General features: G+C 35.6%; 1 long non-coding RNA gene across 3 annotated transcripts in view; it reads right to left on the bottom strand.

The window, feature by feature from the left end:
• The window catches only part of LOC111019513 (uncharacterized), a 70,842-nt gene that overhangs the window by 4,593 nt on the left and 49,665 nt on the right, over positions 1-16,584 (bottom strand). For 2 of the 3 annotated variants that reach the window (XR_015792257.1, XR_002602556.2), the window contains exons 1-2: positions 403-559; positions 13-102 (exon numbers count right to left, since the gene is read on the bottom strand). This is a non-coding gene — a long non-coding RNA (uncharacterized LOC111019513). Of the gene's footprint in view, positions 1-12; positions 103-402; positions 560-16,584 lie in introns of those variants that run through there. The other variant, XR_015792256.1, reaches the window with a different exon arrangement.

The raw sequence follows: 16,584 nt of genomic DNA, 5'->3' as shown, positions 1-16,584 counted from the left end.
TTATACACTCACCTTGCTTTCGTTTTTTCGAGTTCAATATTTCTTTACGAAGAGCATCCACTTCAAGTGCTAAGCATATCCGTCTTTTCCATTTCATTTCAACTGCGAATTATTCAATTTCTTGAATAAAGAGTAAAGAGCATGCAATAACAGATATATTCCCCCACAAAAACAATAAAAATTAAATGGACAACATTTTCCTGAAAGCATTAAGATTATAGAAGATTGTGATTTTAGCAAGAAAGCATCAAGATGATAAACAAACAACAAACAAGTATGTCTTGTTCTGTGATATAGAGCAAAGGAAAAGAGAGAATGAGAAAAATGATGGGTAATATTCTGATATAATAGAAGATGAAATCAGTGATTGATGAAGGAAATGTGTTTGAGATTAGAGCTCACCTGCTTCCAAATTAGTGAACTGTAAGAGAAAGAGATGATCACTGAGAGAGAAAGACGACGCAGCCGAAGAAGAAATGGAAGAGACAGAATTTGCAAAATAGATAAATTAGGGTTTGCCGCTCTGGGCTGGGCTTTGGGACCGATGAAACGTAAGAAATGAAATTAAACTACCTTTTCTTTTTTCATTTTTTTCTTCTCTTCTTTTTTAATTTAAACGTGTTTGGGGATCCAAAATCACTTTTTTGACTTGCCAAAATCAATTTCTTTTTCCATTAATCATATTTGGTAAATTAAAAAATGCTTCTAGGACGGTTTAAAATCACTCTAAATTTATTTTTAAGGTATTATAGTAATTTTAGAAAATCAATTACACTTAAATCTTTTCTTTTTTAAATCACTAATTCTATCATCACTCTCAAAGGTACCCTTACAAATTTATTTTTAAAGTTTTGTGGCTGAGCTTTCTCTTAGAGTGTGATAGCGTCTCAACACTACCCCTCAGGTCTTTTGGCTCTAGATTATGTTGCAGTGCTCCATTGACTAACTTGGGTTATTGTTTTTCTTCTTATCTTTAGCAATTTGATGTTTTGATTCTTATTGATACCTTATTTCTACACAACAACATTTTTTAGCGTATATTTATCATAAAGAATTGAAAGCTAGCAATTAATTCCACTATAACGATTATAAAATATAGCCTATATCGAAAACTATCACACCTCCAAACTTAACATTTTGCTTGTCCTCAAGAAAATATGACAATTTAATATAAAAAATAAAAGATAAATATGGGTGCAGATTTTTCATAGCAAATTCTTCTATGTCATGCTCACATACACCTTATTCACTATACCAACTCCCTTTCCTTCTTCTCAATACCAAAAATACGAGTAAAGTTAACATACATCTATGAGATGGATCAGAATGAGAATGAGGAAATAAGTAATGATATGATGTAATTTGTAGAAAACTCAAGCATCTCATCAATTCCTTTAGATCCAATGCAAAAGACTTGACACTCTCATGGGAATCACTTCAATCTCTCAACATGATCTAGGGTTTTTTTTACTCTCAATCCTAAACATAGCATGTTATTACCATAACCTGCAAATGAGACTTTAATAGTTGGAACAGAGCTTATAAGGTGAAGGTGGGAAAAGATGAAATTATAGGCTCAATAATCAAGACAGTTGAGATATAAAATTACATAATAACATAAAGTACATTGTATTCTAGACATCTTGAACTATCCACTCATATCTTGGAGAACTATTTTGGAATAATAAAATTGATTGACATTTTTGAAACAATGATATGCTAAGTTTAGTCACACACAAGAATGAAAATAAGTAGGGCAAAATGTAATGAGTTGCTCATAGACTAAAAAAAAACTCACTTGGGTGTATAAATTCATATTTTTTTAATAATATTTTAAATTAAACTTATTTTTAAAATAATGCTGTTTTAATCGAAAAAAGAAAAAAAATGCATATTTTCAAACTTATTCCAGAAATAATGTGGGTAAAATCGAAGCGGGGCTTGGTCGTCTCTTGACATATTTTTAAATAACTCAGTATTTAAAACTGCTTTAGTTACGGTTGGTCTTAGCACATACAAGTTGTTTTCTAATTTGACAGAATAAATATTAACACCATTTATGGAAATGAACACTTCATTCATAGAAAAATAAACAGAGTACAATTGTTCTAATAGACAAGAAATAAAAATCAGGTTCCTCTTAATTTTAGGAACAACATATACATTATCTAATGAAATATATGATTTATGGTCTAAAAACAACTTAAGCTCTCCTACTGCCATAGCAGAGACGACTTCTCCCGTTTCGACATTGAGAGTCATCTTACATGCTTCAAGCTGCCTCCAGGAACTAATTCCCTGAACTGAAGAACAAACATAGTTAATGGCTCCTGAATCAAGTATCCAGGCAGAGTAATTATTCTCCACTAAACAAGTTTCCAAAACTAGTAAATCATATTTACCTTCATTGGCTCTATTCTTCTCGGCCGGGTATTTCGAGCAAGTGCACTTCCAATGCCCGTCCACGTTGCAGTGGAAATATTTTCCTTTGTCTGTAGCCTTGGCCTTGCCTTTCTTGGCAGCGGCAACAGTGGAGTCGGGTTTAGACCTCTTACCAGCAGCCTTCTTCTTCTTGAAAGTCTTACTTCCAAAAGAAGAGGGTGCAGACTTGGTTCCAGAAGACGAACCTTGGTGGAACCTCTTTGAGGTAGCAACATTTGTCTCTCCTTCCTATCTTTTATTTTTCATAAGTGACTGGTAGGTCTGCAGCTCGTTTAGGAGCGTAGTAAGAGTGTACTCCAGCTTATTCATAACCGCATTGCTGCGGAATGGCAGGAAACTCTTCGGAAGAGATTCTAAAATGAAGCTTACCTGACTCTGCTCGTCTATGACGACCCGTTCAACTCTGCCACGTTGAAGTGGACCATCAAGTTGAGAAAATGTTCTCGCACTGAGGAGTCCTCCTTCATACGGGAGTTGTAAATGAACTTAAGGGCTTCATGTCGAGCCTGTGAGGACGGTTGTCCAAACATGCTCTGCAGCGAGTCCATGATCTCCTTAGTGGTGACCGTGTCCTCGTGCTTCTTAGCAAGCACATCAAATATGCTCGCCAAGATGTAGACATTGGCCTTAATCCATTGGTCATAGACGTTGCGTACAGCAACAATGGTATTAAGCGTAGGAGCTTGAGGACAATCCTCTTGCAAGACGAACCTAAGATCATCTATCACTAATATAGTGTTTAGGTTTGATTTCCATTGTTTGTAGTTTTCGCCGTTAAGCTTTTTTACAGCTAACAAGGCAATAATAGAAATAGACATGTTGAAAATAAAAAACAAACCTATATTAGTTTCATGCATTATCCTTTAAACCCTACAAATTTTAGCAAAAGTAATTAAGTACCCTAACAAAATTGTTTTGCAATGATGCTTCAATGATTTCGGACCAGGATTTGGCACCTTTTTACCCTAGCATTCCCCTACGACCCGGCTGTGCTACCATCTAGTTCTGAACTACTTAGAAGAGCGTAGACTATACATACATACTAACACAAGTCCTTCCAGCATGCTTTGTCCTCAATCGCATGCTTCATATAGTAAAGCAACTAGGAGGTCACCCAACCCAAGATTGCTCCAAGTAAAACACGGTTAACTTTAGAGTTCTTACGATTGAGTTACCGAAAATGAAGGTGCACCTTGTTAGTATAGGTAGTGACTATTATTTCTTTTAAGCCTTTCTTGACCATTCTTTCATGATCTCAGGATCCCTCTCATTTGGATGTGGTATCGATTCATTCATGTACCCCTCTTATCTACTCGGGAATCACATGCCCACCAACTTCCGCTTGGTTCGTCCCCGAAATACATCGACTTTCAATGGATACAACAACCTAACTTTTAACGAGAAGCCAAACTCAGTAACAACAAGCTAAAGCTTTTGCTAACCGCCTGAACTTTGCACCACCAGGGTTCTAATAGAATACATAATCAAAACAAATAGACTCATAACAACCTATTCTAATCCCAATGAAACTACACAAAACTAGCCATGGTCTTTCTTCTCGAGTCTCCTCCACACTATCACCATGAACGTAACCCGAATCCTGTGGGGGGGGCGTGAGTATAAAAATACACCGAAACTAGCTCTCTCTAACTACGCACAAACAACATGCTGAGCACAAAACATTCGTCACAAAATATTAAACTGGCATTCATACATCAATAAATCACAACGCTCGTTAACACACACATGCAATCAACGTAATCGCAACAACATGCATCGATAACAAAACAACATGCTCGAAATCGCAACAGTCATCACAATATGATAACAAGTAATCATGCATCGATAGATCATAACGGTTAATCAACACACACACACAAGCATCCAAGATATCGAGACTCACGTAACTTCATCCACAAGGCCCGCTGGTCTCTAACTCCTTCAAGCTGACTCTAAACCGTCACATTATGTTAGTCCTCCAAGTCTAACTCTTCGATTTGTATCGGCCCTTGACATTTATCCCTAAGGCCCCGACACTCTTCTACAGAAGTTTGGCGTTCGACCTTGACATGTATCCCTAAGGCTTCAAACTGAGCTCCTCCAGGCTAGTTCTAACACATCACGCCTTGTTAGTCCTCAAAGTCTAACTCTTCGAATCGTATCGACCCTTGCCATTTATCCCCAAGGTCCCAACACTCCTTTACAGAAGCTTAGCGTTGGACCTTGACATATATCCCCAAGGCTTCGAACTGTACATCGGCCCTTCACATTTATCCCCAACGCCTCGACCACTACTCAGCGTATTGGTCCTTGACCGCCACCATGTCAAGACCCAATACTCATCATCAAATAGACTCATCATGCCAACCCCGACTTTTTGTACTCGGAGCCTCGACACCCAGTAGTGATGTAACAACCTCGACTACTTGCCCCTGAGGCCATTCCACTCGTGTACCCACTTTCATTACACGATAGACCACACATTCGAATCATGATTCTCTGCTAGGATTCTATCATATCATTTCCAAGTACCCACAATAACGACTCCGAACAACCAAACGACTAGTTGGCGTTATCACCATGAACAAATCACATAATGACAAACCTCTAGTCTATCCCATCACTTTAGACCACTCAAACCAATCCTTCCAAGGCATCGACAAGTCATTCACACTTCTAATCACAACAAAATTTTTCAGTATGCTTTTCATCGTACAGAACAAAGAAACAACCCAATAGCTTCCAACTAAGCGAACATAAAACTAAATAACATAAAGCTAACACGTGCATTTTAACCTCAGAATATGCTTTCAGACATCAAAACTTAATCACTTCCAACCATACAATTTGACAACTTCCAAATCATATCCATTAGTCATGATACACAACATTTTCATAATATATAAAAAGAACAAAAGAAACATCACCAATGCAACCCTACTGTAATAACTAGAAGCCCTCAATCCATGCCCAACAAATTCTAAATACATGAGATACACAAGCATAACAAAGTTCAGCACGAAATCATATCAATAACACCTATTAATACACACACCTGCCCCTTGGTGCTACTTACACACACACCGGTCTCTTGGTGCTACTTTCCATAATAACTAGCATGCTTGATCGACTCCTAACTCTAAGAGGTGTCATCGACTGAAAGAAGTATACTAAGATTACTTAACTAAGCTACTAACCACCTAGGACTAAAACTACTAGCCCTTAATCAAAGGTAGAAACCTAAGTATTCTAACATAAAACAAACATGTCAAACATAAGTAAATAAAGTCAACATAAGAGGATACTAAGTCCATAAGTCAAACAACTATAAGAGAACAAGTCCACGTACCTGGCGATGGAGAAGACACGAAGAAAGACCATAACTCTAAACGACCTAGGTTCTAGGTCAATCTACAGGAACAACTCCTCTCTGATACCAACTGTAACACCCCCAAATTTCAAACAACTGAGACTGGGGCACGTTACTAAAACAACCTAAAAAGTTCTGCTTATACAAGAGAGTAAAACCACTAGCCACTCAGACTAAGCAAAAATTCAACCATTTTAATTGCTCGACATAAACCTGTGAATTCCTAACCTGACATACAAACAAAATAACTTGTCCTCCGTATACAAGTAATACAATTTTGTTCTACTCGAGTTCAATCTAAACGAACTTGAGTAAACGACAATAGTCCAACAACCTATTCGACAGTAACGCAACCATGCAAAAAAATAGCAATCAACTAAACGCCTAAATCTACCACGCTTCCGCTGCACTGATAACAACAATAAAAGAAAAACCCACAAAAAAAAAACATCCATCTAAAGAGTTTATCCAAGCTTCAACTTCTAAATTAAACAAACTTAACATACTTTCAATTGATACAACGACCTAACTTTTAAAGAGAAGCCAAACTCAGTAACAACATAAACTAAAGCCTTTGCTAACTGCCTAAACTTTGCACGACCACAGTTCTAATAGAATACATAACCAAAAGAAACAAACTCATAACAACCTATTCTAATCCCAATGAAACTACACAAAACTAGCCATGTTCTTTCTTCTCGAGTCTCCTCCACACCATCACCATGAATGTAACCTGAATCCTCACCTGAAAACAATAATTGCAGAGAGGCGGGGGTGAGTATAAAAATACACCTTATACTACGCACAAACAACATGCTCAACAAAAAACATTCGTCACAAAATATTAAACTGTCATTCACACATCAATAAATCACAACGCTCATTAACACACGCATGCAATCAACGTAATCGCAACAACATGCATCGATAACAAAACAACATGCTCGACAAAAAACATTCGTCACAAAATATTAAACTGCCATTCACACATCAATAAATCACAACGCTCATTAACACACGTATGCAATCAACGTAATCGCAACAACATGCATCGATAACAAAACAACGTGCTCGAAATTGCAACAGTCATCAAAATACGATAACAAGTAATTATGCATCGATAGATCATAACGGTTAATCAACACACACACACACAAGCATCCAAGATATCGAGACTCACGTAACTTCAACCACAAGGTCTGCTGGTGTCTAACTCCTTCAAGTTGACTCTAAACAATCACACTATGTTAGTCCTTCAAGTCTAACTCTTCGATCTGTATCGACCCTTGACATTTATCCCCAAGGCCCTGACACTCCTTTACAGAAGTTTGGCGTTCGACCTTGACATTTATTCCCAAGGCTTCAAACTGTGTTCCTCTAGGCTAGTTCTAACCTATCACGATTTGTTAGTCCTAAAAGTCTAACTCTTCGAATCGTATCGGCCTTTGCCATTTATCTCCAAGGCTTGACACTCCTTTACAAAAGCTTGGCGTTCGACCTTGACATATATCCCCAAGGCTTCGAACTGTGCATTGGCCCTTGACATTTATCCCCAAGATCCCAACGACTACTCAGCATATTGGTCCTTGACCGCCGCCACGTCAAGACCCAATACTCATCATCAAATAGACTCATCATGCCGACCCCCGACATTTTGTACCGGGAGTTTGGACACTCATCTCTACCAAGACTGGCCTATCAACCCCTGACCTTTTGTACCCGAAGCCTCGACACCCAGTAGTGACGTAACAGCCTTGACTACTTGCCCCCGAGGCCATTCCACTCGTGTACCCACTTTTCGTTACACGATAGACCACACATTCGAATCATGGTCCTCTACTAAGATTCTATCATATTATTGCCAAGTCACCCACTGTAACGACTCCGAACAACCAAATGACTAGTTGGCGTTATCACCACAGACAAATAACATAATGACAAACCTCTAGTCCTTCCCATCACTTCAGACCACTCAACCAATCCCTCCAAGGCAATGACAAGTCATTCACACTTCTAATCACAACAAAATTTTTCAATATACTTTTCATCGTACATAACAAAGAAACAACCCAATAGCTTCCAACTACGCGAACATAAAACTAAATAAAATAAAGCTAACACGTGCATTTTAATCTCAGAACATACTTTCAGACATCAAAGCTTAATCACTTCCAACCATACAATTCGGCAACTTCCAAATCATATCCATTAGTCATGATACACAACATTTTCATAATATAGAAAAGGAACAAAAGAAACATCACCAATGCAACCTAACTGTAATAACTGGAAGCCCTCAATCCAGGCCCAACAAATTCTAAATACCTGAGATACACAAGCATAACAAAGTTCAGCACGACATCATATCAATAACACCCATTAACACACATACCCGCCCCTTGGTGCTACTTACACACAACCTGAAATGCCCCTAAAATTTCAAGCAACTCATATGGGGCATGTTATTAAAACAACCTATTTAGCTTACCATCAACAAAATGAAATATCTACAGTTTTCGCAACATTATCATAAAAGAAAGCTTTATTAACTCTAAAAGTTCCAATACCACAACCAAAATAACTCAACTTATCTAGAGTTCTCAAAAGAATGACGAACCAATATCCTAAAACATCTTTAACCATAAAACTGAAACAAATTAACCTGCTGTCCATCTAACAAATCTATAAAAAAATCAACTCCACTATACTCTCTAAAATAAAATGACGCAGTGCTATATGGTCCTTCTAATCAAGTCTCCTCCTCGCCATCACCATTCCCGCGCGTTGTTTTGTTACGTGCAAAATTTTGGGGGGGGGGGGGGGGGGAAGAAGGGGGTGAGTAGAACAACTAGTACTCAGTAAGCAGCCCTTACCTGAAGGGTCACGCACAAACAACATACTTACACATCAGTAAAACGTCATGCTTGTCATTAACAACATGTTTTAGATAAAAATGAACAATTTATAGACGAGCTTGTCTAAACATGCATTCTACATGCCAAAACCCAATCCTCACATCACGACTCACTCATTCTCTCTTATGTTCCTCCAAGGCTTACTCCTTCGAGTCGCATCGACCCTTGACCATCTATTCAAGGCCTCGATGACTTTGCAACATATTGGTCCTTGTCCTTTTCCCACAAGGCCCCAATACTTGCCTTCCCTCTAAGATTCATCGCATCGACTCCCGACTATCTTTTCGAAGCCTCGATGCTCATCTTTGTCTAAAGTTTACGTATCGACCACCGACCATTTATTCGAAGCCTCGATACCCAACTAGTGACGTGTCAGTCCTCTGGCCCTGACACTCATCCATTCACTTCATAACATAACCAAATCTCACCAGAGTCCTACTATATGCTTTCTTAAGCCATGACCCATGCATCATTCAGCTCACAAATATAATTCAGCATGCTTCCACAACATAAACAACATTCTAATAATTAAACAATAAACCAATCATGCTTTCACAACACATCACTTCTTAATAACAGCCCCATAGTGAGTTTAGTCATAACAAAGCATAGTCAAACAAATTTTAAACAATCAGAGCCTAGCATAGTTCATCCAGAGCATTTAATATCCAACATTCGTAGAAAAACATCCAACATCAATATTCAATAAGCATTGCTAGATATAATAAAACACATAAAACACGCCCAACAATTCACGCATATTCAAACAATAAACATCCCCACAAGTAAGAACTACTTACCAACAAAGTCCTAACACGCTACTAAGCTCGCCGAAGGATTCCCTAAATCAAAGGCCACCAAGCATGAGTTAGCAACTAACTAAAACCACTCTAATCGAATCAAAACTAAGTTTAGGTGAGTCTTTACCTACTAACTCACACTAAAACCTTTTGGAAAAGGAGTGAGTCAACACCGAGGAGGTTCGGGCTCCCAAAACCGAGTTTGAATGGCTTTAGGCTTGCTGGTCCGATGTCAAAAAGCAATGGGTAATGCTGGTTTGAGTCCAAATAGGGGTGGGTACCACGAATCGAACTCTGGTTAGGTGTGGGTAAGTGTCTAACGTCGTCAGAGGGGAACAAAGGCCACAAATCGGAGTTGTTTATGGTTGTCGGAGTACACACGGCCAAGGGTCGTCGCCGGGACGCCGATGTCGCAGAAGCGCCACTGTCACTGCAAAAACGCCTAAACCGCCGTGGGTTTGGGTTCAAGACACCATGGGAGACGCTGGAATTGGCTGGAAACGTGCCGCTGCTGCCGTCGACGACTGCCGAAGGGAGTTTCGAAGTCGCGGCGCCGCCCTCTACCTACAACAAACAACAGTAGCACAGAGCCATTGCGCTACAGTGCAGTGCCGCCACCAATAAACGTGATTTTGATCCTAAAAAACTCAGAACGTAAACATTGCTCTGATACCAATTGATGGACGTAAATCCCGCAGCGGAAACGACGATCTTTATTCTTGAATTTTGAGGAACAAAACCACAAATCAAAAGGAAAATACAGGGGAATTGGGTATTACCTTCGACGAACAGTTCTTCAACAAACCTAATTGACACCACCAAATTATCTTCCTTGCTATTCTCTGGGTACGAGAATGTGCTCGTGGGAGCAACGATCTTGAAAGCCAAGGGAATTGAGAGAGAGAGCTTGAGAGAAATAATCACAGGGGAAATTTCGTCAACTTGTTTTTTTTTGCAGAACTATTCTACAGATAAAACAAGGATGATGTGGGGTAACTCCCCACGTCATAACCAACCTCCCACTCCCCTGCAATTAAGTAGGAGTGTTAATATTAATAATAATTAATAATAATTATATTAATAAATTATATATAATTAATTAATCTTATTAATTAATTGTTTTTTTTAGAATAAAGAAAACTTCATTAAGCCACGAGAGCAAAATTTGAACATAAATTTTCCACTCCCAGACGAAGAAGCCAAGGAAGGAAGTTTTGAAGCCAGATACTTGAAGTACGAAATTGCAAAGAACATCTAGCTAGGAAATCGGCCGGCCGATTCAGGTGCCAGCGAACATGCACAAACAAAATAGATGTTGGCTTTCCGAGCTTCAATCATACCATATGCTTTGATGATAACAAACTTAATATATTGATGATTTTGGTGTTTCAAAGTGTCAATAGTGTAGAGCTTGAAAAGACGAATCCAACGCAATTTGAGTTGCTCAAACCGCAGTTCAAATGGAGAAATTATGATCGAGACAAGCTGGAAGAAAAATACCTAAGAGGATAACATGAGTGAATTTTATGTTGATACATGGCGAGCTGTATTGTTGAAAAAAAAAAGAAAGAAAAAGAAAAGAAAGAAAAAGAAAGAAAGATCGAAAAGAAAGAAAATTAAAAAGAAAAGAAATTGAAAGGAAATTAAAAAAAATAATAATAATAAAAAGTAACCATTTTTGAAAAAAAAGCCATTGGAGTAGTTGTGATTTTATAATAATAATAATTATTATTATTATAATATAATGTAATCATTACTTTTTCAAATCCAATCTCCACATTTCATTCTTCATCATTAGATCCAATGACCCAAATTGATTTTAGTTTCAAATCAATTTTTACTCACTTTCCTCCCCCCAATTAAAACACCAATTTTCTTATTTTCAAATCTTTTATAATCCATTGTTGCTCTCTCCAAACTCTCAATTCTACTTCCGTTTTTATTCTTGTGAGAGATTTTCTTATTGTGAGGATTGATGTATTTGTGAGTTTAAATTTGTAAATCTACTCTATTGGAAAGTTTTAGTGTTTGTCTTATTTCCACACTTAGTTGGGTTTCGTTCTTGAGCCCGGTAAAAGGAACCGAGTGTGGGTTTTGATTTTTGTCTTGAGAAAAATGTTGGGTTTAGTTCTAGATCCCGTAAAAAGAGTGGTTTGGTCTTGATCCCGCAAAAGGACTGGGTTTACGATCTTGAACCCGTAAGGAGATTCGTGCTTAAAATCTTGAGAGGTGCACGAGGAGTGGAGTAGGTCGAAGTTTGTCGAACCACTATAAATCTCTTGCGTGACATTTTCTATATCTCTTACTTTTTATTTATTGCAATTTATCGTTTAAGTATATTTTATTTTATCGCAAATATATATTGTGCTAATCTTGAATATTTGTTTCATGACATTTTGAGTTGCTATAAATATTGCATAAATTTGTTTTTGTTAAAAAATTTACTTAGTTATTTGATTTGTGCTTAAAATCGAAAAATTTTAGTAAATTGATCTTCAACACTATTCACCCCCCTCTAGTGTTCCCATACCGATCTAATTAACAATTGGTATCAGAGCGGGTTGCTCTTTTTTTTTATTTTGAAATATATTTCAAAAATTATTTTGTTTGATATCTATTGTTTGAGTTTCTCTCCAACAAGTGATATTGTAGCAATATCACTATTCTTTGTAAAATTTATTTCATAAAATATTTAGAAAATTATTTGTAAAATTTTTTAAATTATCTTTGAAAATATATTTTTTGAAAAGTTTGAAAAACTTAATTGATAAAGCATTATGGCAAACTTTTTGGTAAATAGAATTGTTGAACACCAATCTCCCTCTAGACCTCCTTTCTTTGATGGCTCAAATTATGCATATTGGAAAGCTATAATGAAAATCTATTTACAATCTATTGACTTTAATTTATGGTTAAATGTTACTAAATGTTCTTTTATTCCCATGAAGAAAATAGATGGTAAAGATGTGCCTAAATTAGAATATGAGTATGATGAAAATAAAATGAAAAAGTGTTATTTTAATGCTAAAGCTATGAATTGTTTAAATTGCGCTTGGGGGACGACCCGCTGAATTATTTAATAGAATATCCATGTGTACTTCGGCTAAAGAAATTTGGAATATTCTTGAAGTTACTCAGGAAACAAACCAAGTTAAAGAGTCTAAAATTAGCATGTTTGTTCATAATTATGAATTATTTAAGATGGATGCTAATGAGTCAATTACCGATATGTTTACTCGATTTACTAACATTATAAATGCCTTGAAGGGTCTTGGTAAAGAGTATAGAACGTCGGAAAATGTTAGGAAAATTCTTAGGTAGTCCTAAGACTTGGGAAGCAAAGGTGACGGCAATCCAAGAAGCCAAGGATCTCACGAAACTTCCTTTGGAGGAACTTATTGGATCACTCATGACTCATGAGATTACAATGAAGGAGCACTTGGAGAATGATTTCAAAAAGAAGAAAAGTATTGCTTTAAAGTCCACATCCACCCAAGAAGAGTCCAATGATGAGTTTGAGCTCAACAAAGATGAACTTTCTTATCTCACGAGGAAATTCAAAAATCATTTTAAGAAGAGGCATTTCTCAAGAAGAAATTCCCACCAAGAATCAAGAGGAGAAAAGAGCAATAAGTATGAAGATATTATTTGCTATGGGTATAAGAAAGCGAGACACGTAAAGTACGATTGTCCTCAACTAAAGTTTTCTTCAAAGAAATGCAAAAGGAAGGTGTTTGAAGCTACTTGGGATGACTTGGATGAGAGTAGTAACAGAGATAATGAAGAAATTGATACTATGTGATTTATGGCATTTGGAAATGAAAAGGATGACAACAATGAGGTAAGTATTGAAAAACCCTCTTATGATGAGCTTATGGATGCATATGAAGAAATTAGAGTTGAATTTGAAAAAGTATGTTCAAAATATTTAGCTCTAAAAAAGAAATATTCTAGCATGTCTAATGAGATTAAATCTTTAAAAGGTGAAATAGATGCTTTGAATATTGAAAATAATTCTTTAGTTGATGAAAATGCATGCTTGAAAAATGATGTTTTGAAGCATGATGTTATTGAAATTTCATGTGATGAGAAGCTTGCTTTATTAGATAAAATTAAATTTCTCGAGCATGATATCTTTGATAGAGATGAACCTGTTAAAGCTCTTAGAGAGAAAGAGTCAAATCTTGTAAATGAGCTTGAATGTGCTAAAGAAAGTATTAAGAAATTGACAATAGGTGCGAAAAAATTCAATCAAATTATTGACATTGGAAAATCTTGTAATGATAAAAGATAATTAGGTTATGTTGATGAGAGTTCTACTCCATATACTTCAAAAACTATTTTTGTGAAAGCTTCCTCTAATGTGCATAATGAAAATGTGCCTAATTTTGTGCCAAAGCGTGATGTGCATAAGCACGATGTACTTAAATGTGTGCCTAATCATTTTCATGTTAAATCTAAATTTGTGCATAATGCTAAATTTGTGCCTACATGTCATTATTGTGGAGTTAAAGGTCATATTAGACCAAATTGCTATAAATTGAAAAATGATCCTAATTTTTATGGAAAAAGAAATATATGCCATAGACCAAAATATTTTCATACTTATAGAAAGAATTCTTACGTGAAAAAAAATATACATAAATTATTTCTTGTAAGCGAAAAATTCATGCATAATATTATGTATTTTTCTTATGGCAAATTTGGACATAAATCTTATGCTTGTTATTTGCCCATATTGAATGTTATGAAAAATTGAACTAAAAAGTAATGGTTTCCAAAAATTAATTGTACTAACCTACATGGACCCAAGGAAGTATGGGTACCCAAATATTCTTGAAATTTTTTTGTAGGTTGGCTCCAAAATTCAAATTTGAAATGGTTGCTTGGTTCAAAAAGAAAATGATCACAAAAGTAATTCTATCTCTCTTTTGGTGCTTTGATAAGCCTTGATTAAAGGCTAAAAATGGTAGGTTTGTATGCTTAGTTGGGAATTAATTATGATGAAAAATGTATGTTCACGCATATAATTTAGGGAAAATGTGCATAATTTGTGATTAGGGACTTTGGAATTCAGTTATAGCTAAATGAAGGCTAATTTGTGTAAATATACTTATTTTGTAAGGAAAAGTGAAGATTGATGATCAAAATACGTCAGGCACATTGCAGGACCAGCTTACTAGAGGAATGAGTCAGCCAAGTTACTTTGAAAGTTCCAGCTTCACAATGCTTCAGCCACATTCGATGCCTAGATTGTCAAAACGGGAATAACAACTTCTGACCAAGTAATTGGTCCAAGATTTGTTATTAGTTCCTAAAATCTCTACAACCTCATTTGGTTCCAACCTCCCATGTATTTCTCAACATCTTGTTACCTCCATGGCCTATAAAAGGAGCTCCCAAATATCACTTCAAGACATCTCATTTTCCATACTTTTGTTTTCCTTTCTACTTTAGTTTTGTAGTTTTTATTTAAATTTTGTTTTCAATTATTTTTCTACAATTACTCTTGTTTATTTTATTGGAATTCAATTTATTCCATTTTGTACTTTCTTTCCAATTCAAATTAAAATGTTTTCTTTTGTTATCTTCTCTGGTGTTTTACTTTCTTTTAATTCCATGAGTAGGTAAATTGTTTCTTCAACCCTCCTACGAGTTTAGTTCATCTATTTAAATTACATGTATCAGTGAGCACGGCGTATTACACTCTCTTTGCTTATCTTGATTGATACAATTTATCCAGTTGATTTTCTTGTTGGCCACTTGCTTAAATCACATTAGTTTGAATTTAATTCTAAAAAGGTTAGAGTCAAACGGATCTCATCAAGGTAAAACGGGAAGTTGCTTAGAAATAAGAACTAAAACAAGATCCTAGACATAGACTCTCTTACCCATTAAACGTAAGTTGACACTTGATTTATTTAGGATTCTAGAGTTGCATAGACATATGTAAACACTAGCCTAAGCTTCTAAACAAACCAAAAGCGGTATGGAATAGGTGTTGAACCAGTTTGCATAAATTGAGTGTAATTACGGGCACATTTGATAGGGGTAATTCATCATTTTAGAACTAAATAGTAGTAGGGGGTTGGCCTTTTAAATTCTATTATTTTCGTGTGTTTTTTGTGTTCCCAACAATTCCACCAATTTTTATTCACAAACTCGATTGCTCATTCAAGAAGTTTACAAAATCAATTTTAAAAGAAAACTAGTCCCTGTGGAGACGAACTTGGAATATTTCCAAATTATTACTTGTGACAGTGTGCACTTGCACTTACCCTCTAGCTATTAAGCAGAGGCACAACATGCTTTAAGTGGAAAATCACTTTATTTGGTAACTTTGTTATTTCTAAATGAGCATTGAATTTTTTTTTAATACATTGTGATATTGAAAATGTTCTTGTGATATTTCTTTGATGGATATATTTAATATTTTTTGAGTTATTTTTGGAGTTTAAGTTAAAATTCTAAAATAAATTTGTCTTGTTCTTGGAGGAGTTTGTTTGGTAGTGATTATTTGAAGAATTGATTTTTTTTGTGGAACGATTATTTTTAGATTTATACTGATGTATGATCTTGAAGAAATTATTTGATTTGTTCGAAATTTTATGAAAGACCTCTATTGATGAAATTGTTGTTTTCCTTGCTTAAAATTAATACATCTTTTTATCTCAACAAATTTGTTTATTTCTTAGAACAATTGGTATATTTTTTTAACAATTGGTATAATTGGATTGAAATTGATATTCTCTTGAATGGAACCAAATTTGTAACTTGTTTAAAGTCATTTGAGTTTCTAACATTTGTTATGACCTTAGAAATTTTCTCTCTTAAAATTGACATCTTTGGATTATATCATATTTATTATGATTGTTTGAGTTATCGAATAATATTTGCATTTTAGCATTATTATGAAAATTTTGAAACATCTTGATACATATTTTTAGTATGCTTAGTTTTAGGGGGAGTTAGGTCTTTTGAAAATTTTGTGCATTTATTATATAATTCTTTTATTTAAGGAGAGTTTCGTACTTTATTATTTCGTAAAGAAATATTT

This window comes from Momordica charantia (genome assembly GCF_013281855.1).
Source record: "Momordica charantia cultivar OHB3-1 chromosome 1 unlocalized genomic scaffold, Mcharantia_2.0 BLBB01000001.1, whole genome shotgun sequence".
NCBI classification, from domain to species: domain Eukaryota; kingdom Viridiplantae; phylum Streptophyta; class Magnoliopsida; order Cucurbitales; family Cucurbitaceae; genus Momordica; species Momordica charantia.
The sequence above is the reverse complement of the archived record's forward strand: the minus strand, read 5'-3'. Positions and strand labels throughout refer to the sequence as shown.